General features: G+C 42.2%; 1 protein-coding gene across 1 annotated transcript in view; it reads left to right on the plus strand.

Annotated features, from left to right (window-relative positions):
* Positions 1-25,334, plus strand: part of FOXP1 (forkhead box P1) — a 597,016-nt gene that overhangs the window by 253,459 nt on the left and 318,223 nt on the right. The window contains exon 4 of the mRNA XM_039230557.1: positions 14,324-14,384. The gene's annotated coding sequence lies outside the window, so the exon portion shown is untranslated. The remainder of the gene's footprint in view (positions 1-14,323; positions 14,385-25,334) is intronic.

The following is a 25,334-nucleotide window of genomic DNA, read 5'->3' on the forward strand; positions in this document are numbered from 1 at the left end:
TTGCTGCAAGAAAACAACTGATCTTTTGTCATGCAGACCTAAAGACATCTCACTGAATGTCCTTTTTGGAGGGCCCTCTTGTCCTTTGCCATTGGTAAAACTTGGTTAAAGACTTTCTGGTAAAATAAAACTACTTCCTCTTCTGATTGGAATTTGTGCTCTTCTGTCCACCGCCTCCTCCCCCTCCTCCTCCCCTTCCTCCTTCCCATCATCATCATCATCGTCGCTGGTAAATCGCCACAGTATGACTGGGTGGCGGTTCTGTGGCCTTTTCCCCACCCCACTGAAGAAGCTCATGAAAGGTTGTATGGTGTGGAAAGTGCCTTACCAATTAAATAAAAGCCTGGTTCATATAAAGAGACTTGTTTCTATATGGAAAATATGAGCCTTTTTTTTTTTTTTTTTTTACATGGACCAGGTGTGGATTAGTTCACTGAACCTTTCACCCAGCCATATTCCCGCTTGTAATTCTTCTGAGGCATAGTTCAGCCAAGTCAAAGAAACATGTTATTAAAGGTGAGCTGAAAGGCGTTTAAAAAATAAACGAACTGTTTAAGATCCCAAATCAGTTACAGAATCTATATGCACAGACTTGAAAAGTACAAAAAATGTGTTTCAGTACCTTTCGCTTCCAGGCCGGATTCCCCTCCTGCCTTTCTTTGAACATGTCCCTCAAATCCTTATTGGTCATTGGCGGGATAAACAGTGGACCCTGTAGCTCTTTGGTAGCTAATGGACTTACCCTCTGCTGAGGTAGGTGAAACTCTAATCTTACACCTGTTATTCTCCACCCAGTATGGAGGGGGAAAAATACATACTTTGATTTTATTTTAGCACCATGTTCTTAAGAAGTTTAAAATCTGATATGCATTCCCTCTCTTTTTCTATCTTTCAGCGGGGCAGATCACCAGATAGTATTAACAGCTTGTGGAGATGGCAGAAATGAGGCGTAGGAAGTTTGCGATTTACTTAAGTTATATTATCTCTGCTCACGATACCAGTGGCTTCAGCACTTTCTAGGTGCCAGTCACTTGTGCAAGTGCTTTCCTCCATTAACGTGGTTATTCCTCAGAAGCACATTATGTACTATAATTAGGCCTGCTTTACAGATGAGGACCTTGAGGGACAGAGAACTTGAGTAACCAGCCTGAGACCACAAGGCCTGTAAGCAGCAGAGCCGAGTTTTGAGCTCAGGCACTTGAATCTGTGCTCATAAGGACTGAACTATCCTAGATTAAACTAGACTGTGCAGTACACTATCATATAGTACTTAGTTTTAGTTGAGGCAGCCCAAGAAAGCATTAAGAGATAAAGATATTTGGGGCACCTGTTAACTCTGTTAAGCATTGGACTTCGGCTCAGATCATAATCATAGGGTTCGTGAGTTCGAGCCCCACATCAGGCTCTTTGCTATCAGCGTGGAGCCTGCTCTGGTTCCTCTGCTTCCCTATATCTCTACCCCCCCCCGCCCCGCCATAAACATTAAAAAAAAGAAAGAAATTCATCCTGAACATGGTCAGCCTTGGCACCCTGCCCCCACCCCCTGACATTTCCCCCTAATTAAAAAGAAAAAAAAAATTCTGTTTTCCTTCAGTGGATTTTACATTCTGGACTGTTCCCAGAGAAGGACTGGGAATCAGACATTTGCATCCTGTTGTCCTGCTTCTTCCTCAGTTATCTTAAATGTTCAGTGTGATTGTAGGATTCTGGAAAGCCATTCTCCCATTTTTAAAGCAATTCCACAAAATAGGAACAAAGAGGGAGAGCAATTTTTAGGGCTGGGTCTTCCTGGCCCACCCTTCATGAGGCACACAGTTCCTTCCAAGGGCACCTGGAAGCCTCAGATCTCCCTGGTGGAAGTGGCCCATCTCTCAGCAACTCAAATCATTAGTTGAAAAGAATCACCCCCACCCCCATCCCCACCCCTGCCGCCTTACATGACAGAAAAGGGAGTGAGTTCCGGCAACAGCTTCATCTAGTGCACTTCTGAGTAGCTTTGCTTCGTTGAGGACCATATGCTGAGCTTGTCAAAGTCATCTGCCCGTTTCAGCCACTCTTGTTTTAGGAATGTTAACTTGCTGTATTGGGGAAGCAGCATCATATGTGAACAGCCATGCCAGGCTTCTACCAAATGTCCCTGGTCCTCTATCAAGTTCTGGGGGTATTTAGTGGAGTTTTATTGTCATAAGGATTAAAGCTCTCCCAGCATCAGTATTGTTAACATAGCATCCCATAAGTATCAGAAACCTTTCTACCTAAGGAGCCAGGAGGGCAGATCCCACCTGGTTCTAAGTTACTTTGGCGCTTGTGAGTGTGTTCCTCGTGGGGTCTGGAGAGGCGGTGAGGTGCGGAAAAGCCGAGAGAGGGGTCAGAGTTGAGTGGAAAAGGGAACTGGGATCTGCCAGTGTCCGAGAATTCAGGAAGAGAAGCATGGGAAAGGAAATGGGATGTAAAGGTGCCAGGAAAAGTTGCCTCATCATTTGGCAGTTTTCTGTTGGCCAAAAGGTAGGTTTTTACTTTCAAGTCATTCGCAAGCCCTGTAGGCACATAGCTGCCAAGTTTTGCAGTTTAAGGGCCACTGAAGTGAGCACAGTGGGTAATGCTGGGAGGCTGTTATCTTCAGGGAAGGACTTTTGGGAGGTCTTCCCGCCTGACTGACTATGTGAGTGGGTTCATTCTTGAGTGTCTTTCTCCATGAGTCAACATGCTGACGATAAAGTTCAGCCACGGAGCTGCTCGGAGCCACCCCGGTGTAAGCTGTGGCGCATATAACAATCGGAATAGAAGAGCATGAATGACACACGGGAATGTTTTTATTCCACTTACATGCTGATTAGTGTTACTCATTCCGTATGTATTTGTCGAACAATACTATACGTAGCTACTGCCGTGTATTGGCACGCAGACAGATAAAGTCCTTGCCTTCATGGAGTTTATAGTCTGATAATTTGTCCCCACACTGAAGTGCACACAGTCAAGATTAACATGACTGTTTTTATCTGTTGCCTGACCTTTCCCAGAAAAACCAAACAGAATCAGTTGTGTGGCAGATTGGAGCCTCCAGGAGCCAGATGTGGGCCTTGGGAAGAATATCTTTGAGAGCTTGTCATCTGGCTCCAGCTGTGTTAACCTAGATCTGGTAGGCAGCCATGAGTCGTGTCTGCCAACTGGTGGCCAGACACTAGTGCAGGCTTAAACAATTAGCGGAATCCCTTGCTTGGTGGCTGAATCCGCTGTGTGTCCTAACATTACCACCGCTGTCCAGACCAGGAGCCTCTGTGGTCTTGGGCAGAAACACCCAGAAGGGAACCGAAAATAAGCTCCTTGAGAAACTAGGCATGGCTTTCTTATCCTGGAACATGGAGAGAGACGCAGGGAAGGTGGAAAACCATCATCAGCAAGAACACAGAAAGAAGTAAACCAGACATGGCCTCCCGCATGCAAGTTTTGATTCAACGCAGAGAGCTTTCCTGATACGCACCACCTGCCTCCCATGTGGCCCTGCAGAGAAGCAGAGAGTTGGCCTATAATAGTATCTTTTCCCCAGTGATTATTCTTTGTGATTGCTGTCCCTCTGTGAGACCCGTTTATGACGACTTGTGCAGATTTTACCCAGAGGTCTGCATTCAGAGTCTTCAATCCCACCTTTGAAAGCCCTGGGATACCTACAGATGTGCGATAACTTTTCAGATACCGGTTCTATCTGCCTTCCCAAACAAGTACATAAATAAATAAAATGCTTCAGCCTCCCTGTGTATAGAAGATTTATTATTATTATTAATTATTATTAAGTTGTAAAGTTTCTGGTTTAACGTACAAGGCGGGTTCTGCCCTTCTCTGGGAAAATGATGATTTGGGTCATCCCGTGTCCAGCAAGCCCCTGACACCACAGCAGTTGCTCAGGAAATGTTTGCAGAGCGAACCAAATGAGGAAAGTTTCCAGCCAGCATGCAGACTTTCAAGGACGGTGATCAAAAATGAGTGAAGTTCTTTCACATACTGAGTAGGCGAAATGACCCACCACGTAGAGCAGAAAGAAAAAAAAAGGGTCTAATAGGAATAATTTCAGGATTTGTCTTTCTGATGCCTGCATCTTGTGTCCGATTATAGCAGAAAACACAAGCATGTAGAGATTCAACGTTTGAAGGGGGCTTCTCTGGAGCCTAAGTATATCTGTACATGTGAGGACACGTTTATCACAGTGAGGTTCAACAAAACAGTTGAAGGGGGGACACTTTTCAAGATACTAGTTTATGTGTAAAAATCAACTTTTGCATTCCTGGTGCATTGTGTAAATTTGCCGTGCAGGAAACATAAGTGAAGCCATTTGGTTTTGTGGCATTGGTGTGGGCTGGCTCGGGGGGGAGGGGGGTAAAGTTGAGGCATTGATACAGTATGAGGAGAGCCAGATGGTTGTGTTACACATCTTTTGTGTTCTTGTTTGCTTCTTAAAGCAGTTGCAGAATTTTGCCCTTGGCGATATTTTCTTCATGCTTGTATGTTCTGCTATGAATTTACTTTTTTGTCAGAGTACTTTGAAAGAAAAGCCTTGCTCTAAAAAAAATTTTTTTTTGACTTACATTATAAACTTGTGAAGTCAACAGTGTATTTATAAACACATATATATATATATATATTTTAATGTTTTATTTATTTCTGAAAGAGAGAGAGGGACAGTGTGAGCAGGGGAGGGTCAGAGCGGGAGGGAGCCACAGAATCTGAAACAGCCTCCAGGCTCTGGGCTAGCTGTCAGCACAGAGCCTGACACGGGGCTTGAACCCACAAACTGCGAGATCATGACCTGAGCCGAAGTTGGATGCTTAACCCACTGAGCCACCCAGGCACCCCTATAAACATATATTTTTAATGTTAAGTATGTTAGTAAATGGGGGGGGGCTGCTTTTCTTTTTTCTTAGCACACTGATTTAAGCTACACTGTGTGAATTCAGAGAAAGATTTTTGCAAAAATATGAATGTAGAGTTGACGATAGAGGGATGGATGGAGATGGATGGAATAGATAGGTTGTTTTTCCAGTGGTAATGAGGCTTATCTGATTAGAAATTTTAACTTTTTCGATTACTGGTAGCTGCTTCTCGGGTTGTGGTTTACCTATTGTGTTTTACCAGCGAGCCTGGGTTGGTGGGATTTAAGTTAAGTCAGAACGCTTGGGGATAGGTTGGTGGCTTGCTTTCCTTTAGCCTGGGTGTTTGGATGGCTTTCCTCAGAACTGTGGATCACTCCACCATTGAAATTCATTTCCTACTGAAAGCAAATTATGTTTTGAGATCACCGGTGGCAAGGGATGGTTAAGATGTTCTGACTGCATATAAGAGATGATATTTTATCACTGAATGCTTTTAATAAGGAATTGCTTTGGAGCCCCCCCCACCCCGCCCCCGTTGTGATAGAATGGTTCAGAATAATTTAATGCCCTTTCCAGAGTCCCAGTGTATCTCATTTTCCTTTGCTCAAACAAGAGAGGAGCACAGGATCCTTGGGTGCCAGTTTCTTCTCTGTCGCACACAGATTTCCAACTTGAGTTGGAACCTGCCGTCTCTGATGGGAAAACAGGAAACTTGCAGTCCTCACCTTATTGAAATCTCTGCCTCTTTAAGTCACAAGTCTGAGGCGACTCCTTCCAATAATGAAGCCATTGTGCGCATCCTATCTGATCGGTTCTTGAAATGTTTTAGTAAGTCTATCTTACAACATTATAAGAAGATAATCAGCAGCCTTAGAAGGTCCCCATCTGGACTGTAGAGTTCTTTTACTGAAAGATGTTTTGCCGTTTTGAGATAGCTCTCGCGTTTCATCATCTGTTCCGCTGAGATGAAGTGCATATGAAAAGTCAGTGACTCTGAATCCATCTGTTGTTATTATTTTCCACTGATAATTGGCTTGAACAATGAAATGTCTGTGTCTGCAGCCTTTGAAACTGTACACCCTGTTTATTTTCTGGAGGCCTCCCTGCGACTCCCCCGCCCCCATTTTTTCCTTCCTTCATTCTCGCTCAAGCTTACAGCCAGTGGCGCTCGCATGAGGATGACATCTTTGACTCGGTGCATCAGTATGTGTCACTCAGCACTAAAGCTCGCATATGGATTTTTGTCACAATCCCCGTGTTTGTGCCGTTTGCTCCAGTCTCCAACACTCCTGGCAGCAGGAAGCTTAGCTGGGCCACAATGCGTGGATCCCTTACCTGGACTGTCTGGTTTATTTCACTGTCCTCATTAAAATATTAATTTCGGGTGCAGTATCTAATACCTATGGAATTAGATACTACCTATAATTGTATAATATATTCAGTTGCATCCAGGTTTGCACGATACAGAGCATTAATATTGGATTCCACTAACAGCACTTCCATTAGCTTGCTCAACCAGTATGAGATATAGATGAGCTAGGAAGCATAACTACCCGCCAGAACTGCCAAAACAGTCATTAGAAGCTCCATTGGGATGGACAAAGGCTTTTTCACAGTGATATACTGATTAAATTTTGTTCTATGGTTTATTTGCATCAAGGTTAGATCACTATCGTCTGGGGAAGTGGGTCATCTAACACCTTATTTGGAAGGTCATTTCGAAACAAAATAGTGAATAGAATAGGCATCTTTAGTTTCTTTAGAAACCCTCCTCAGGAACCTGTGTTTGATTCTTGGGGTGGGGGCAGGTTGGGAATCTCTAAATTTTTTTTTTCCTCTCTTCTCCAAGTTACGCCATAATGTATGTTTGACATGGGTTTTTCTGCCTATTTGTAATTTTTCCCCCAACTTTTCAGTAATACCCATTTGCTTTTGCAGTAGAATGACATGGCCAGAAAGCAGTGTTGTATTAATAAAAGAGAACTTGGTTTTGACATAGAAAAAGCTGCCTTATTTCCCTTGGCTAGCATCATCGCCGTACGTTCTCGGAGGCCGTGAAGGATGTGTGGACCCTATTTTGGTCCAAGTGGTAATGTAATGACACATCTTCTAGCACTGCTGGGTTTGCCCCCACGTTACTATGTGGCATTAGAAGGAAGCAGATGAACACAATCTTATTTATATTTCAGTCGAAATCATTTAAAGCTACAAAAGTTATTAAAAAATAATTATGTTCCTCAGACCAACATGTAGCTGAAACAGACAGTAAGAGATTTGAGGTGAGTGAGTTGACTCCCCAGATGGAGGAAAGGCATTCGTGAATTCCTGGTGCCTGTGTGTTTTTCCTTTTGCTTCAATTTCTCGGTTCTGAGGACAAATTATGTGGAGGTATGGCATATTTTCTGCCGAAATGGAGAAAATTGTTGACTGTAATTATGTTATTTAATTGAAATTATAAGTGGTTGAGGCCACTCAGTTAAAAGCATCCGTGCTAATATATGGATAATGTTTTTAAATGAGTGGTCATGGATTGATGACATTTGAAAGGCAGGCATTTGGGGTGTATTTTTGGAAGACACAAATTACGTTCCTTAAATCATTAGCAAGCTAAAGAGCGTCAAGTGGCATGGTTTTTGTTTATCTTCGCATTAAATATGTGCCAGTATTATCTGGATGACTGTATATACACATGTACATATGCATGTACATATATGGGTATGTGCATAACTTATATATGTAAATCTTTATACATATATAAAATCGACCTTTCCCAGGCATCAGTTCATAGTGTGGCAAAGCACCAAAAACAACAACAACAACAAACCCAATATATCAGGTATCTCTCTCTGACCTTACACTGTGGCTGAAAAACGTGACTGTTGATAACTTTCATTGAATGTTAGAGATTTAAGTGCAAGCAGTAGTAAAACTCCGGTGATGGCTCTTATCCCAACTTCTTTTTGAAGTAGCTGGAGATAAAACAATAGCACTATATTCTCTCCCCCCTGTCCCCCCCCCCCCCCCCCCCCCCCCGCTGGAGGAGTGAGTTCTTAATTACTAATGAATGCGATTCATTTTAATTGTTATTATAGCAACATAACGTTTAACTGTCTCCTGTTTAGTCCCTGTGCCCCGGCACGGGCGGGGTCTCCTGTCAGAGAGAGGACAGGTAGAAGGCACAGCAGGCGTCTGATTGAGCCAGTTATTCATTTGCTGAGTGTTTGTGTTTATGCAAAGGGGCCTCTTCCTGCATATTTAATCTAGAGTAAGGCAGTGGCTTTTGTTGTGTTTAGCCCACATACCTTCAGTCCTTCCTCACACTGCCGCCAGCCCGGGAGCCCTGAGAGCCCGCAGGCTTCCGAGCGCCTGTAGTTTCTCCCTTACAAACTCTCAACTTTCTTCCGTTGTGTGAAAATTGCCTCTCCGGCCCCAAAGCTTTCCTTCCTCAGCATGAACGGGTAAGTGTGTGTGCGAAGCCAAGGCTGATACTTTGTTTCATTTTAGAAATGTTGAGAGGCTACTTTCCTGCTCCTCTGGGCGCCTCCTGCCAGCGACCTGGGTCCAGGTTCCTGGTTCCTGGGCCGCTGTCAGTTGCTGGCTGTGTTGAAATAGACGAGTGCAGGTGCCTCTTAGGAACCGTGGCTGGATTTTGGACTGATGGAGAGAGCCTCTTTGGAACCGGGGGAGGCGGGGGAGGGGATGGGTAAGAGGGAGAGAGAAAGAGAGAGAGAGGAACAGCTTTATTATTCTTTGTCCTAACAAATCCTGTTTTGTAACTGTCCTGGAGATAACGCTGCCATTGTTTGCTAAAAGCCTTCCAACAGTGTGCAAGACCGAACTGTAAGAAAGCAGTGAAACTCTGCTGCTGTATTGTCTATACCCGGGCCAGGGTCCTCCCCGAAGGTCTGTGCCGGAATAGGAAGGGTTTTCTTCAGTGGAAATCGAATCGTCTCTTCATTGATATTAATAGCACACTAGAGAGGTTGGCCATGATGCTCAGAGAGGCGGTGGGGAGGGAAGGAAATCTGATCCTCCTGGGGGTTGGGGGGGGGGGGGCGAGATGACAGCCTCTTGGCCCCATGGTAGAGGAGACATCCATCCAGGCTCAGGCTGCATAATGGCATCCTGGCTTAACTGTTTGCTCTAGGAATTTTAATCTTGAGCTGTTTGTTTTACTATCTGGGGTCTTGCTATTTTTTGTTCCTGTACTGTCTTTAGAAAGCACCATGTTCAGGGTCGAATCCAGTCTTTTTAAAAAAGTGGATTTAAAAAAAAAAAAGGCTCCGAGAAATTGATGTACTGTGCTCTTAGATCATTCTGGGCTGTGATGGTAGGAGTCTGCTTTCTTTCAGAGTGTTATACTTTCAAAAAGGACCTGCCACAGCCGAGAGGGATGCACCATCCAAGGAAGAGATGTCCTATGTAAAGATATTCCAGGGACTAGGAATTGTGTCCAGGGTCTAAAAGAAGGAGTTTTCATTACCGGTTAACTGTTGCCTCTGCTTGAGTAACTCTTTTCAACAGAAGAGTGTGCTGTTCCCTCGCAGGTTGGAAACTGTGAGAATTTAAATAAAATTTCATCAACCTTATTAAAATATGTAGGGAGTTGGGTCTTCTTGGGTACAAATTAGTCTAGAGACTTCGAAGCATTTATTAACAGTGAGGCTGCTGAAGGTTTTTAATAATAAAATTACAAATACCCTATCTAATTGTAAGTATATGACTTTTATACTCGGTTTTTAAGGGGAAAAATACTTTTTTTTTAACGTGGAAAAGTAACTCTGTGAGAGCACCTTCTGTGATTAGCGCTATTGTATTCTTAAATTTTGATTGATAGAGATAATAGTTTTCACTTAAAAATACAGACAGGTACTTTAACTTTCCATGACAATAGCTATTTGCATTTCTTTTATCTTTTTGTTTAACATTTGTGGGGGTTGGGATGGATTTGATTATTAACTCTTATTGCCCACTAAAGGTAAATCTAAAACAAAGGCTTTGTTAGAGCTTCAAAGAGAAAACAGCAAATATTGTTTTTGGGTTTCAACATTTAAAGGCTGTTAAAGGATACCTATAAAATATTTTCACATGACCATGGCCAGGGTTTTACTTTTCTGTAAGGTAAGAGAGAGTAGTCTCTCCCAGTGAGAGGGACCAGTGGAGCTGTCGCTGGGCGGGCTGGGCTCCCGGCCTCCGGCCTCCGGTAACCTCTCCCGTTGCGCCTTGGCTGGGGTTGCCTTTCCCAAGTGGCTTAACCTACCAGCTCCTGTAGGGTTTTCTTACTAGAATGGACCCCAAAGTTAGGTTCCATGATCTGGTGAGAGTCACAGAGGGAGAGGAGAAAGGAAGCAAAGTGCTCTGTGCAGCCGTAGGAGGGGACGTCGGGGGAATGATGGTTGACTTCTTGGGTAGACCGAAGTACAAGAAACATAGCAGTGGTCAACCCAACAAGCCTGGGTGGGCCCCAGAGCCCCGGCCTGTCCAGCTTTAACTTTCTCTTCCTTGCCTTTCCGATGTCCTTCCTTCCTTCTTCCTTTCCCCACCTCTTTTGCGCTCCTGGCTTCTTCTCTCCCTCTTTCTTCTCCTTTTTCTTTTCTTATTTCTTTCCTCTCTTCCTTCCTGCCCTCTTTGCTTTCTCTTTCTGGAAGCCTGACTCAATATTGAAGTTATTAGAGCAGAGGAAAAAAAAAAAAAAAACAACTTTGCGGTTGATTTCTGAGTGGATTTTCTTGTCCCGAGTGCGGAAAATGAAGTGACCCTTGTACTATCATTTTTCAGCGAGGCAAATTTGTGTTGATATGCTCCTGTTTTTCTAAGAAATCTTTGAAAAGACATTAAAATCCACATGTTAGGAGTCACTAGCTAGAGGTAGCAGTCTGCGAAATTAGCCCATTTAGACCTCTGTTTTCTTAGGTGAAGTATTATGCCCTTTGACTGGAGTATTTGGGGTACTGTAAGTTTGAACCATGTTCCTGGACTGTAAGAGAAAACATCTGCCTTCATCGTGGGCCAGGAGCTGGCTGTGACAGCGTCGCATCCCCGGTGATACTGGTGCACAGTGGATTTAAGGCATCATTTGAGGGACTGAAGGTTAAGATGAAAACCTTTGGTCATCCTTCACAGTCCTTTTGTATAATTGTATAAAATGAAACATAATGCAGCAATCCTGATGCAAATCATTTTCTTCAGCTGCCATGAAAGAAAGGGCGGGGGAGACTCATAGTGGGACGAGTAGAGAATATGTCGTTCACTTTCATTCTTCTGGAATGAAGTCAAACCTCCATGTTTACCTGCACTAGCTTGGTTCCAGCAGGGCCCTGCCAGTTGGCCTTACGTATTATTTATTACACAGATTAAATTAGGGGCAAAAGACACCCATCCAAAGTATGACATTGAAGCATTGTGGTGACCTAAGAGGGCTACAGAATAAAACTCTTAAGGGGTGGGGGACGGGAGGTTGGGAAGGTGGAGGAAGAGGAGGGTACCTTGGGTTTTCTAACGAGTGGGCTGCTGCGGAAGATGGGTGTCTTGCTCAAGGTCTTTATGGTCAACGCATTGATTCAGATACACAGCACGATAGCAAACAGCAGTGAGAATGCCACACCAGGAATAGCTGCAGCAGTCACAGGGTCCGAACTGTACAGAGAATGACATAAAGGAAAACAAGTCATTTCTATTTACCGTATTCCTGGCTCACCTTTAAACCCTAAAACCAATAGGAAACTTCAGAAAGAGAGAAAAAGAAAATGCATTTCAGATGGTAACAGCATTTTAAAAGAAGACAAGTGGGCAGGAGGGGAATATGTTTCTGTTATCTTAAAAACAAACAAAAGCTTTACCTAATTTTAGTTTTGATGCTTGTGCTGTGAGTAAGCATTCAGATAAACAGTGGATATATTTGATAAGTAAAAGCGATTGTTTAAAATATAAAAAAGCAGACAGTTCTGGAAATGGCAGTTTTACACTTGGGGAAAATGAAATGCAGACTGTTCTAGTTGGTGATTTCTGATTCTCCTAGGCTTGTAGTGATGCAGATTCAGGCCCCAGCACTACGCCCTAATTTTCTTGTCTATAATATTGACACATTTCATTTAATTTAGCATGATGGCAAACAGCTGTTGAACTATTAATCTTTTCTCTGCAATGCTAGAAAAATACCTTTTCGATTCCTTGGCTAATGTGTACATAAAACTAAAATCAACAGAAATAAATAAATGAGTGGTCAAGTGTGGATTATACGTTAAAATGTATGGAACCTCAATGGAGGAAACCGTGGTTTGTATCACACTGTCAATGTGGTTTTTTTTTTTTTTTTTTTTTTTTGTATAAGTAAAAATTAAACGTACCTGATCCCATATTGCTTTAGTAATTGTAAGTTGGAGGGTCAGTTGTATAATTTTGTTTCCCTAGGGGAAAATTACACTTGTAAGACCTGGGAAGGTAAATCAGCTTATCATGTTGCTCTCTGTTCACTTACACACTGTACTGTGTAGACACGTGCGTGGAGAAACAAACCTCATCTTTACCTGAAATCCTCCTACAGGTTGGAATGCAAGGCCCTAGCTAACTGTATTCAAAGTAGGCATTTTTGCAGTATGTTTTTTTTTAAATTAAATTTTAATAAGGTCCAGTTGTTTGCCAGGCCTATATGATAGCAATCTCATCTGCATTGCAAAGTCTAATACTATATAGATCTGACTGCCAAACACGCAAAAAATAGATGCAACTCAGTAGATTAACATGAAAATTAGTTTAGAGAGCGTGCAAGGGGGAGCGTTTCAAGGAAAAAGGAGGGAGAATGGCTGTTCTTGCCTTGCGTTGAGTAGAACCTGCCAGTTCACTTAGTTTCCATTTAAGATGGCCTGAACGATGGGATGGAGATTTCTGGGGTGTAGGATCATTACTGTTTCTTGTATCTAATGAGCTCTTCTCACTTGGGAGTCCGGGGGCCGCTTCGCCAATCTCCACATTACCTCGAGGACCCCCACATCACCGCTCCCTGGTTTCTTACCACCAGAGGCCTCGTCACCATTCTGGCCAGTGGAGAAACTAATCCTGGAGTCACACATCAGCCGTGTGTCTCACGATTTTCATTTTCAATTTGAATTGTTTTGTGTGAAAACAAAAAGGTTTGGGGCAGGTTGCAAAATAGTAATTTTAAGTCCCACGGCTAGGGTTTTCCCCCACCCAAGTGGTGAACATTTTTGGTGAAAACCTCCAATTTCCTCTTACAGTAAACATGAAAATTATGATTTCACTCAGAGCCTGCATTTTTTTCCAGTCTTTATGGCAAGAATCTGCATATACTTGCTTGTGGAAATGTCATAAATTGGCCTCATATCAATTCCTCAAAGATAGTGCTCACCAAAGTGCCACTTTCAAATCTTAGCCCTTGTGAAATAAGATTTAACTCTTCTCAATAATGTTTGCCTTTCCACATTCAGGGCCGACAGCAGAGGGATAAGCAGGGATATATTCTGTATAAAATTAAAACCACTTCATTACATATTGTCCTGAAGAGTGAGCAAAAGGATATTAACATTTTAGTAAAATGGTGATCTGATCTTAGCGTCTTAAAAAGAAACCTGACATGAGCATTTGGTCAGCTGATGTGGGATGAATCCTCTGCCCTGTTGGTAACTTGATCTAAATTAATAAACAAATGTTTTTCTTTTCACTTGTGCCATATGTTGATCCCGGTTACATGGGCAGAAAGAGGCAGCTTGTAATGTTTCTTAGAGGATTACACACTGTTTTGCATAAGAGAAGATGCAGAGGCAGGAGTAGATGTGGAATAAAACCTTCTTCCAGCTTTCTTTGTGTTTTAGGGAGCTCGATTTCAGTTGTTTATTTCATCTGACACATCCATTTTTATTTAACTTAGTAGATCTGGGAGATACATGCTAAGTGGAAAACACTGTGTGAACGGTGAACGGCTTTCACCAACCGATTAACCCTCCGCCCGTCCCCAAACTTGAGGATCCTGGTGCCCTCCTTCGTTGCGAAAGGTCCAGGGTGGCATAAAGCAGCTTGTCCAACAGAACTCACTCTCTTCCTAAGGGGAACCCCCCCCCCCCAAGCTTGGGCTTTCATGAAATCAGAGATGGCGTGGATGCTTCACCAAACAGACTCGTTCAGGGAGCAGTCTGGTTTCCAAAAACCAAAGCCTATGAGTCACGTATTAGTGCACAAGAGAATAAATTGATAGGTAACAAGATGAGGAAAAGTTCATATGCAAAATTCGCAGTGTTTCCCTTTATTTTTTTTTTCATCCTCGTTGTTCTTGTCTCAAGGAGCTGATCAGCCTGTGCACGGGATCACCGGCCCTGCGACTTGTTTTGATGAGCCCGGCAAGTCATTTGCCATGAGATGTGGTGTTCTTTGCATCGATCGCTGGCAAATAGGCAGTTGCTACTTTCTCTTGACATTCAGATTTTGATGTTCTCTTTTGTTTTCAGGGTAAGAAGTGACCTTTTGAGGTGACTGTACCTGAAGATTGCTTTCCAGAAGCCAGAAAAGGTAAATGCGATCTGATTCGTGGAATTATATCTAGGGCTGTACTTACCTCCTCTAGGGAGAGCTCGGTTCTTTTCCGATCTCCGCACTTAGCAGATGTCTGTGAATTTATTTATGTAAGCATGTAGGTAATAGCATCTTCTGGGAGGTGTTTAAAGAAAAGACTGCCCTTGAGAAATGGTCCACAGAGTGACAGTCTTCTCTCAAATATGATCAGACTTTCCTATCTTTGTTGAAGCTGAATTTTTTTTTTTTTTTTGGTTGTCGACTGGGTGGACTTAAAGTTGGAAAGGCATATCCACATCACGAAAGTGGTGATTCATAAAAATTAACTGCTGCAAACAGTGGCGCATGCCAATGTTCTGTGCTGAAGTGGTGTCACCCAGTTGATGTTCATCTGGTGGCTTTACAATCACCTTCTTTCAGAAATTAACAGTCAGGCAACCATAGCAACACGGCACCTTGATAGAACTGTGGAGCGGCGTGGGGCATGTCCCTGTGATGTCAGTATGAGGCTGCCTCATTCCCTTGACCTTGGTTGGAAATCAAATGAGTATTTGATTTTAAAATTAGAAGTTTTCAGAGAGACTAATGTAGCTTGATGAATTAAAACCAAATTAAATTGTCTCAAACTCACTTTTGGGAGGGGGAACGAGAAAGCACTCTCTTTAAAATGGTTATGGATGCTCCATTATTTCCTTGATTCCCACAGTCTCTCTCCCGCGCTCATCTCACACAAGTTCATATTGCAGGTCGTTTTAATGGCTGATGTTTCTCCAGTAACGTCTTCATTTTATTTTTTGAGTTTTGGCCAATAATTGCTCCATTCGATTTAGTAGATTTGTGTCTCTTTTAAAACAGGTTACTCGAGGGCCTGATTGCACAAAGCCTTCACTCAGATATTACCAAGTTAAGTTTATGAATTGGTAAGACAGGCTTCTTACTCTTTAGTTGAACGTGTTTTGGGTTTTGTTTTGTTTTGTTTTGTTTTTAAACTTTTATAATGTGAGGATTCTTAGATTACTTTTGTGTTTCATCTCGCTGAGCATTCTGAGGTTCTAGCACGTATTTCACAGGTACGGATTTATTTTTCTAGTTGTCTCCTGGCACATTTGATAGGGGGTCAGAAATCCAGCTTGCCCCATGTCACCACCTTTGTTGTTTAAATTAAGTCTTTGTGGGAAGCATCTGATTGCCCTCTGCAGAGGACAGCCCCTTTATATGCTCCAGCACAGAAAGGGTTGATCTCAGGGCAGGACTTTTGGCAAAGCTCTTCCCCTTCCTGAGACTCAGTGGCCTGATATTAAAAACGAAGGCTTTGTTAATTTCAGGGATCTGCACACTTTTCCTGCCAAAGGCCATACAGATTATTTTCTGTTTCGTGGGCCCTTCCTTCTCTGCCACAGCTACTCAGCTCAACAGCAAGTGTGTCTCCTGGTCTCTCTGAGCCCAGCGAGATCTCAATCCAGGATGTTCCTCATGCAGAGCTGCGCCAGGTGTTTAAACTCATCTCATGCCTTAGGAAAGATTTCTGGCAAAGCTAAAAACTGATTAAACGATGCGGCGCCTGGGTGGCTCAGTCGGTTAAGCGTCCGACTTTGGCTCAGGTCATGATCTCGCAGTTCGTAGGTTCAAGCCCCACGACGGGCTCTGTGCTGACAGCTAGCTCAGAGCCTGGAGCCTGTTTCCGATTCTGTATCTCCTTCTCTCTCTGACCTTCCCCTGCTCACGCTCTCTCTCTCTCTCTCTCTCTCTCTCAGAAATAAATAAAACATTAAAAAAAAAAACCTGATTAAACGAAGCTAAGTATGTGGTTGAAGAGATGAAATATTCAACCTGAGAATTGTGTTACCCCAACAGCCTCAAAGATGGGCGTCATAAGTGGGTTTTCATTGTTTTCTTTGGAGTCACCTGTAAGCATGAATTACTTTTCCTGTGACTTGATGTCTTTATAATGGCCTGTGCTAACACCCATGACCTGACAGTGTGCACGTTTGCATTTGTGCAATGTGATTTGTTTCCAATTCTGTGATACTGTTCCAAGTTTAAAATACAGTGAGTCAGGAGCAAGTTGGGGAAAATAAGTTTCCAGGAATTTTTCATTAGTGTTGACTAAGAGAGATAGTCCATGGGGAGGGAAAAAAATGTTTCTTAATAATTAATATCAAGGACACAATGTACTGTATTATATGATATATTGCAAATAAGGAATGAGTGGGTAAATGTCAGGAACAGTGAAAAATTTTGTCCTTCTGATTGCTTTTGTTATGACACAAAGGAAGCTGATTAACAAAGTCCTGTAGCTTTTCTTTTCAACTTGACTGCTAGGAAGCTCAGAGGAAGAGATTGTGCTCCAACTCTGTAGCTTTTTTTTTTCATTCCAGCTTTTTGTTATTGATATCTTTTTATATAAACTTCATTTTTCCTACCCCCCAATTAACATGGTGTTATTTAATTTGTTTTTCTTTTATAATATCAATGATCTTACCTGACCTTCATTTCAAATTTTATTTTCTTTTAAAAATCAACTAAGGTATATAGGCTTAAATAATAAGCCGCATGTATTTTTTACCTTTTAACAAGCTCAAAGATCCTTAAAAAAAATGAATCCTTACATATTTTGGTCTCTTGAATATAAGGGAAAAAAATTGTTAAACTGTAATGTCTAACCAGGATCTGTAAGATGGTTGGAATGGCTAGTGTTTCTTCTCAGGGAATAAATCGTAACCAGAGAAGATCATGCTATCCAGGGATGGTCGAGAAACCAGCCCTGTCTCCACATCATCAAACCGAGGTAGATTCAGATGCCAGGAGCCTCTCAGTAAATGCCGTGCCAGCATTTGAAATCTGGGAATCATTAACAGTCAGCATAGATGCAAATAAATATGTCTACATTGGCACTATGGGGAAACCTAGTTATGTGCATGAAAGTGGCCAGGAAAATTCAGAAAAACAGATGAAGCTGTTTTTCAAATTTAGATTCAAAGGTCTGACGAGTCATAAATAACTGTTATCTTACTTGCTGGCGATGTAATGATTTCCTTCCAAGTGGATCTGAGCCCTTTACAAAAATGGTTTGGTTGCCAGCATTCTTGAAAGGTGGGTAGTAATTATTACAATGCCCACTGCACACAGTGGGAAGGTGGTCCCATAGACGATTACTTGCCCCCCGTCATATAGAATGTCGAGACGGGACCTAAAGAAACGTCTTGCTCAGGTCATGATTATATTGACATTGTTTTATCATGGCAGCCTAAATTTGGAGACTCAATCAAGGTTTATGTCATTTTTCTCTCTGCTTTACCCAACCTTGGCATTTTACCTCTATGTGTTTTTGCTTAAAATCCACATCCAATTTGTAAAAGTCATCTTATATCAGTTCTAAATGGTATTAGGAGTGGATTCTTATAATTGAAACCACAATTAACTGATTGTTTTTAAGGATTTTAAGCATCTTCAAGCTTCACAATTATGTACTGGTTAACCTTTTTTAAATTTTAAATTTTTTAAATTTTTTTTTTTTTAAGTTTATTTATTTTGAGAGAGAGAGTGGGGGAGGGGCAAACAGAGAATGCACGAGAGAATCCCAAACAGGCTCTGTGCTGTTAGTGTAGAGCCTGATGTGGCGCTTTTTTGCACGAACTGTGAGATGATGACCTGAGCCAAAATCCAGAGTTGGACACTTAATCGACTGATCCACACAGGCGCCCCTTTAGTTTCTTTTTTAGAGCTAACTTACCTTGTGAAAAAATCAAGAAACAATCTAAAAGATAGTGTGATCATCCCTACCCCAGATCTGAGCTCTTTTTTGTTGGCTCAAGGAATATAAAGCATCCTTCTAGCCTCTACTCACTGTGTCTTGCATATTGCGAATTATATCCTGTTTACAAATAAAGGTAAAAATGACTATTCACCTCTTTAAAATCTATCCATTCTTTCTTCTGGAAGTGTGTATTTATTTGATTTAAATATTTAGTGGCAACAAATTCAAAGTTCAATCACTTTCAAAATGACCACTTTAGAGAATTCAGCATTTGAATTAGGTGAATATCAATTCATCAAGTTGTTAATGAGACATAACGACTTGATGCCTCTTCATCGAGCCACCAGATAACTCCACTGGCTGAATCACTGGCTCATTCCGTTCAGTTAAGCATTGAAGTCCTTCTGGCTCCCCCTTCTCCCCGTGTATCCATGCTTGTAATGTAATAGGGTAAAGGCTGGCCTCATACAACATCGTGAGCCCAACACACAATGTCTTAAATAAAATGGAAGGTTGCTTTTTTCTTGTATAACACTCTGGCCAGTCCAGCTTGACTGCAGGACCTTTCTTTTGCTTTTCTATCTTGGGACTTTGTTATCACTTACGCCGGTGAAACATAGTGGAGAAGTCCAAGGCCAGCAGTTTTCTTTGAGGCAAATGAGTTAAAAATTGCACACATCACATCCATTGACCTGTAATTGGTAAGATGATAGTTACATGGTCGTAAGGGGCTCCGACAGCCCTTGGAAGTGTTTCTACCAAGGTGTCCAGGGACATGGGAGACTTGGAGAACAGACTTAAGGGGACATTTCGAACACAGCAACTTGACTGATTGAATTTCCCCAATCCAGTGGTTTCTTTCTTCCTTTCATCCATCCATTCATGTATCCATTCATTTGTGCAAAAGTACATACTGCATCCACGTATAAATTCCCACTGTAGATATTTACTGATGATTGTGATGATTGTAGATATTTACTAATGATTGCTAAGATCATAGCAGCGCCTAAGAAGGACATGGTCTCGTGGATGCCAGGTGGCTCTTTCGGGCAACCAAAAGAAAGTGCAGTTTCTAAGAAAGCGCAGTTTCTAAGTCGAACAATAACAATGTGATGGCTACTAGGAAGAATTTTATGGAGAAAGGTAGGCGGGTAACCATCTGGCTCTTGATTTCGGCTCAGGTCGTGATCTCATGGTTTGTGGGTTCAAGCTCCACATCAGGCTCCAGTTCTCACAGCCTGGAGCCTACTTGGGATTCTTTCCCTTCCTCTCTCTCTGCCCCTCCCCTGCTTGCACTCACACTCTCTCTCTCTCTCTCAAAATAAATAAACATTTTTTAAAAAAGAAGGAGGAGGAGGACACGGTCTGTGTCTTCATATTGCTTATTTATAGAGGGGAAGACAGTTACTACGAATGACGATGACCAACGTTAGGAAGAGCAAATATTGGTTGCTGTGAGAAAGTGGTCTCTGCTGGCGAGACCGACATATCAGGGCTTTATATATTTTAGCCCTATGTGGAAGCTTTGTTAGCTTCACTTGACTTCCTTCTGTCTTTCATGCCGATGCCGTTGTGACCGTTGTCAGGCATGTTAATTTGGTTAATAGCTTTATTGAGTTATAATTGACACATAGTACAGTTCTCCCAGTTAGAGTGTACCATTCATTGGTTTTTAGTGTATCCCCAGGGTTTGCAACCATCATCACAATCTAGTTTCACAACAGTTTCAGCACCGCAGAAAGGGACGCCATAACCATTAGCAGCTACCCCCTCAACTCAGCCCCTAACAACGGATCTACTTTCTGTCTGGAGAGAGTGACCTATTTGGGGCATTTCCCATAAATGGAATCCTACAATATGTGATCCCTTGGGAGTGACTTTCTCCCCTTAGCGTAGTGTTTTGAAAGTGGAACCCAAGCATTTACATTTGCCTCTCTCTTACAACCTTAGAGTTGTTTGAGGTCTTCCTCTTAACCCCAACAAAATGGCGACCTGAAAGAGTCTCACAAGAGATGGAATTGGGGAGAAAACTACTGTTCTCATGTTGTTTATATTTTCATAGAACTAACTTGGCCTCCCAACAGTTAAACTTCAAAATTTAAATGTTTGCATTTTAAGTTAGCTGTTTTTAAACATTGTTAAGCATAATGCTAAACCAAGTTACTCTGTAAACAAGGGCTGTTTCTCTTGAATGTTAGACTCATGGAAAAAAAATTTCTTAAGTATTGATTTCCAGAGAAATATGCTCAATAGAGTTCGTTTTCAAGCAGAAGTCACTTGTTGAAATGCCCACCAAGGAGTAGTTAAAGACAGTCTTTGCAGCAATAACCAACTAGCCACATTTTGTACCGTGAACTATCAAAAAATACAAAAGCAAGTAACACATAGTCCTCTTCATCTTTTTAAAATGATGTTTTTGTCTTTCCATCTGACAAGGGCACCAATATCGCAGTTGCTCACCTTGAGCATCTTAGGAAGAGATTCTGTTTAGGTGACACCCTAACCACTTAACAGAGGTAGAGGGAATAATGCCTTTCTTTGGCAATTGAAAGACCTCAGGAAGAAATGTAAAGATTAACTGTACAAAAACTAAACCCCGTTTAAGGGAGCAGATCTGTGTTAACCTTGACTGTATTTACTACCCCCTCATGTCTAGTAATATACAGAACCCTAAAGGAGCAAATATTCTATTGATGGTAGAATCCATAGTTTGAGTCCGTTTTAAAAGTTGACCAACCTTCTTCTGTCCAGGGCTGAATTCGGATTTGAGGTTTACAGTATCTTTTTAAAAGTCTCCTCGTGAGTTGGGGGGTTTGCGATTGAAAAAAGAGGATCAGTCGTTTAAGTTTGTACTTCTGTGTCCTTGATCTGGACTATTGTATTTCCGTGGCCTTTCCATGGGGGGTGGGCGTGGGGGGAGAAAAATGAAACACTTGAAATCTTTCTGATCTTTTCAAATGTACTCTTTTTGAAGTGTGAAAATCATGCAGATATTCCCTTGAATATTGTATACTAGCATGCATGTACTGTATAATTATAAGCAATTAGATATTTTGTTAATTATCTGACATGGCAGTGAGTTATTTAAAATTACCTATTAATTGGGGCGCCTGGGTGGCTTAGTCGGTTAAGCGTCCGACTTTCACTTAGGTCATGATCTCGCGGTTCGTGGGTTCGAGCCCCGCGTCGGGCTCTGTGCTGACTGCCAGCTCAGAGCCTGGAGCCTGTTTCAGTCTGTGACTCCCTCTCTCTCTGACGCTCCCCTGCTCACGCTGTCTCTCTCTCTCTCTCCTAGAAATAAATAAAACATTAAAAAAAAAAATTTTAAATTACCTATTAATTAAAAAAAGGCCTTGTGTCATTGAATGGAGGTGATGATTTCGGTCTGTGGATTGGCATGGCACTTTAATTCCTCACCCTATCCCTCTGGGCCTCTTTTTTCTGGAAGCCATTTACCCTTTCAGAGGGTCCTGAGCAGTCCCTGGAGGTCAGAGAAAGTGCCCTAAAATCCGTTCATTACTTTGAAGTTTACTTAGAGCAGTGATTGGCCGAGTGGGCATTGAGACCCATTTGTGGGTTAGGAAATCAAGTTAGTGGGTTGTGCCCAAGAAATTTTAAAAGACGGACTAAGCGTACAGTAGAGTAGAATAAAATAGAATAAATGCACCCTGTCCAGCATGGAAACCACCAGCCACATGCTTGCAGTGCGATCAGCCCAAACTTACATGGGCCGTAAGTGTGAGTTCCACAAAGAATTTCAAAGACTTTGTAGGGAAAAAAAGTATTTGAACAGTTATTCTTTGTGGATGGCACATTGAAATGATCATATTTTGGTTATGTTAGGTTAAATAATATAAACTCCTCAACTTAATTTCATCTGTTTCAGTGTGGTTTCAAATACATATATGGCAGGCATTATATTTCTAACGGACAGCTTTGACCAGGTGGGTGGCAAATATTAAATACAAAGACACGGTGGTAGGTGCTGGGGAGAAAATAGAGGAGAATAAGGGAGATCGCATTGCTAGAGGAAGGGGGTCCAGCTATAACTAATCAGGGTCGTTCTCTGTAAAGCACAGGTATTTGAGCAAAGATGTAGCTTGTTCTAAAGAGAGCAAGTTGGCTAGTGTGACTGAAGTCAAGTCATCAAGGTTGGGGGTAGGGGCCAACGTCAAGAAGCAACAAGATGGGGTGCCTGGGTGGCACAGTTGGAAGAACAAGTGGCTCTTGATCTCAGGGTCCTCTGTTTGAGTCCCATGGTAAGTGTAGAGATCACTAAAATAATAAGTACGTAAACAAACAAACAAACAAACTTCGGGGGACAGGGAACGAAAAAAAAGAAGAGCCAGACTTTATGAGTAGGGCATGAAGACTCATTGGACTCAGCATTTTAGTAAAATAGGGAACTGTCGATGCGCTTTGAGGTGGGTCAGGATCTGAGTCATGCTTTAAGTGCATCACGCTTGGAAGCCCTTTTGAAAGTTGCCTGTGGGTGGACTAGACAAGATGATAGGGACTTGTTAGGAGGCCACTGTCATCATCCCAATGAGATAGGATGATGGCCTGGGTGAAGATGGCACTAGAGGTGGTGAGGAGTAGTTACATTTGCTTTATTTGAAGGTAGAGCCAACGGATTTCCTAGTGGAAGAGATGTAGAATTTGAACATGTGGCATCGAGGATGACTCCAAGATTTTGGTTCTGAATGATGGGGTAGTGTCATCTCACGGATGGCTTGTGGGTAGAAAGGAAAGAGTAGAAGATTGAGGTTTGGGTACCAACCAACTGCATAAATAGGGAACCCTGTAGGGGTCCACAGGTTTGAGGGTAGAAAGGAAAAGAAACATTTAATCTCACTTGGTACAGCTGGTAAGGTACACTTTATTCAGGACCGTCGCAGTAGGTGTAGGGAGCACTCCAGTGAGGTTTTATATAGGAAAGAGAGATTGGGCTCAACTCTGAATACAGCACTGGCAAGTAGAAAGTTATAACCACGGAGCGGTATGGGCATCAGTGGGTGGAAATCTACCAAGAGGAAACATTGTGGGTAAGCAGAGAGTCTCAGCTAAACAGGTGTCACAGCCCAGGGTGAACAGACATTACCTGGGGATTGGGAAGGATGAGGAATCCAGTCAGGTGTCAGCAGTGATCAGATATTGAAGTTGGTGAAGGGCATTGTGGTCCAGCTGACTTAGCAGGGTTCTTGCTCAAACTGGATTTTATAGGAAGTTGCCCAGATGGATTCAGGAGCCTGACCGAAGGTTGGTCCAGCCGAGGATCTTTGTCAAGGGTGGATGAGGGAAACCGGGAGCATCGTTGTGGACACGAGGGGTTTGAGCTATTTATTATTCACCCAGATTGAGAGTCAAGTGAGCATTTGGATGTGTGGGTCTAGAAATGTCCTAGCTGAGGCTGTAAACCGAGGAGCTGTAAGCATGTAATTGCTATGTAAAGGCACGAACCTGGGTGAGCTCGCCAAGGCAACACTGGTAAAGGGGAATAGGGCTCCTAGATAAGGGTTGGGCAGCCGGCACCATTAAGAAGTTTGATTACAGGATACGGAGAAGAAAGGTCAAAGTTTACAGGAAATTTGGGGGATTTGGGTGCACCAGGGGCCTCCGGAGGATGTTGTTTAAAGGAGGAGAACATTGTCAGCTGCATCAGAGGTTGCTAAGATGTCATAAGGGATGATGACAAAGAACTGGCCATTGTGTTTGTCAACATGGAAGTCATCGATAACCTTAACCACAGTCAAAAGTGTTTGAATCTCATTCCCATAATAGATACTGGCCACATATAACTACCAGTGTAGTTACACTAAGCAAAAATGCTGATGGCAGGCCTTTTGAATGAAGTTGCCAGGAATTGCGCCTGTTCAGCACTCTTACTTGTTAAGGTCGCCACTGGCCCCTCCACGCCTCGCAGCCCCCCCGCGGACAGGGGCCTGACGGTGATGTTCGAGTCACAGTGCAGCCTGTGGAAAGCGATCAGAGAAAACTTCACTGCTGCCCCAAGGAATCCTGTGCATTTTGTCCCTTTGAATTCATTCTCTATTCCAGTGGTTGAGATAATACTACGGTTAAGAAAAGGCAGAGGAAAAAGGGGCTATATTAGTCATCTAAAGGTACGCTGCAGCTTGGTGTGGTTGGCATGGTCTCTCGATTAGTGGAGTACTAGTTTGTGCCTGAGCCATGTGTCAGTCTGTGACCTTTATGTTATACTAATATAGGGAGTCTTTGAAGGGTTCATCTGCCTTTCAACTTAACTAAGAACATCAAAGATTCTGGCTTATTCAAAAATTCTGAAGCACAGTTAACATTTTCGAGATGTCTAGTCTGGTCCCAAATCATCGAGCATCTAGAAAATTAGAGGTAAAATAATTCTAAGAATGTGCTTTGTCTCTCTTTAGGTACTAACTACCAATAAGGTAGTATTGGGTGAGGTAGGAAGGTTAGCTCTTTGTGGGAAATAATAAGTGTATTTTTTTCCATTATAAAATGGCATTGACAGAAATTCAAAAAGCATGAAAATAGAGGAAGAAAATGTCGTTGGAACAATTTCACTGGTGACCTCACAGAAGCAGTTCATCGTTTGGTCGGTACCCAGCTAGTATTTTGTACATACAGATTTGTTTATCTGTGCTCCTACGGCACACCCTATTTCTTTTCCTATTTTTAATAGTACAATATCCAAGTTTTTTTTAACATTATTACATGTTATATTTAATTATTATTTTTAGGATATTTTGATGATTTCTGTTTTTTGTGTTGTCTATTTGTGCAGTGGTGGGGCTTCTGATGTTTTCCAATTAGTCATGATGTCCAGGGTGTCTATTTTGGGCATCTTAAGGTAGTTCAGTTTCTTGAATTAGTTTTATAATTGATGTTGAGATTATAGTTGATCATTCACTTTCTCCCTCTACTTTTAAATAAATTAAAACTAATCTGAAGCATACCTAATCACCCCTTGGGGTGGACTGTATGCATTTTCCACGATTAGGGGAGGTACAATTTACGTTAATTTTGATTTCACAATTGCTAGACTTTCAGCTAGTAGGTGTCTTTTCCTCTGACGTGAATTGTTTCTTGGTGTTTTCCCACTTTCCCAACTTGATTTTCCGCTTGTGAGCTAGGAATTTTGTGTTCTTTCAAGGGTCAGCCATCATCCTCTTTGTTTTATTATCCCAAACATT

Source organism: Hyaena hyaena, unplaced genomic scaffold (assembly GCF_003009895.1).
Source record: "Hyaena hyaena isolate Hyena2069 unplaced genomic scaffold, ASM300989v1 scaffold_48, whole genome shotgun sequence".
Classification (NCBI taxonomy): domain Eukaryota; kingdom Metazoa; phylum Chordata; class Mammalia; order Carnivora; family Hyaenidae; genus Hyaena; species Hyaena hyaena.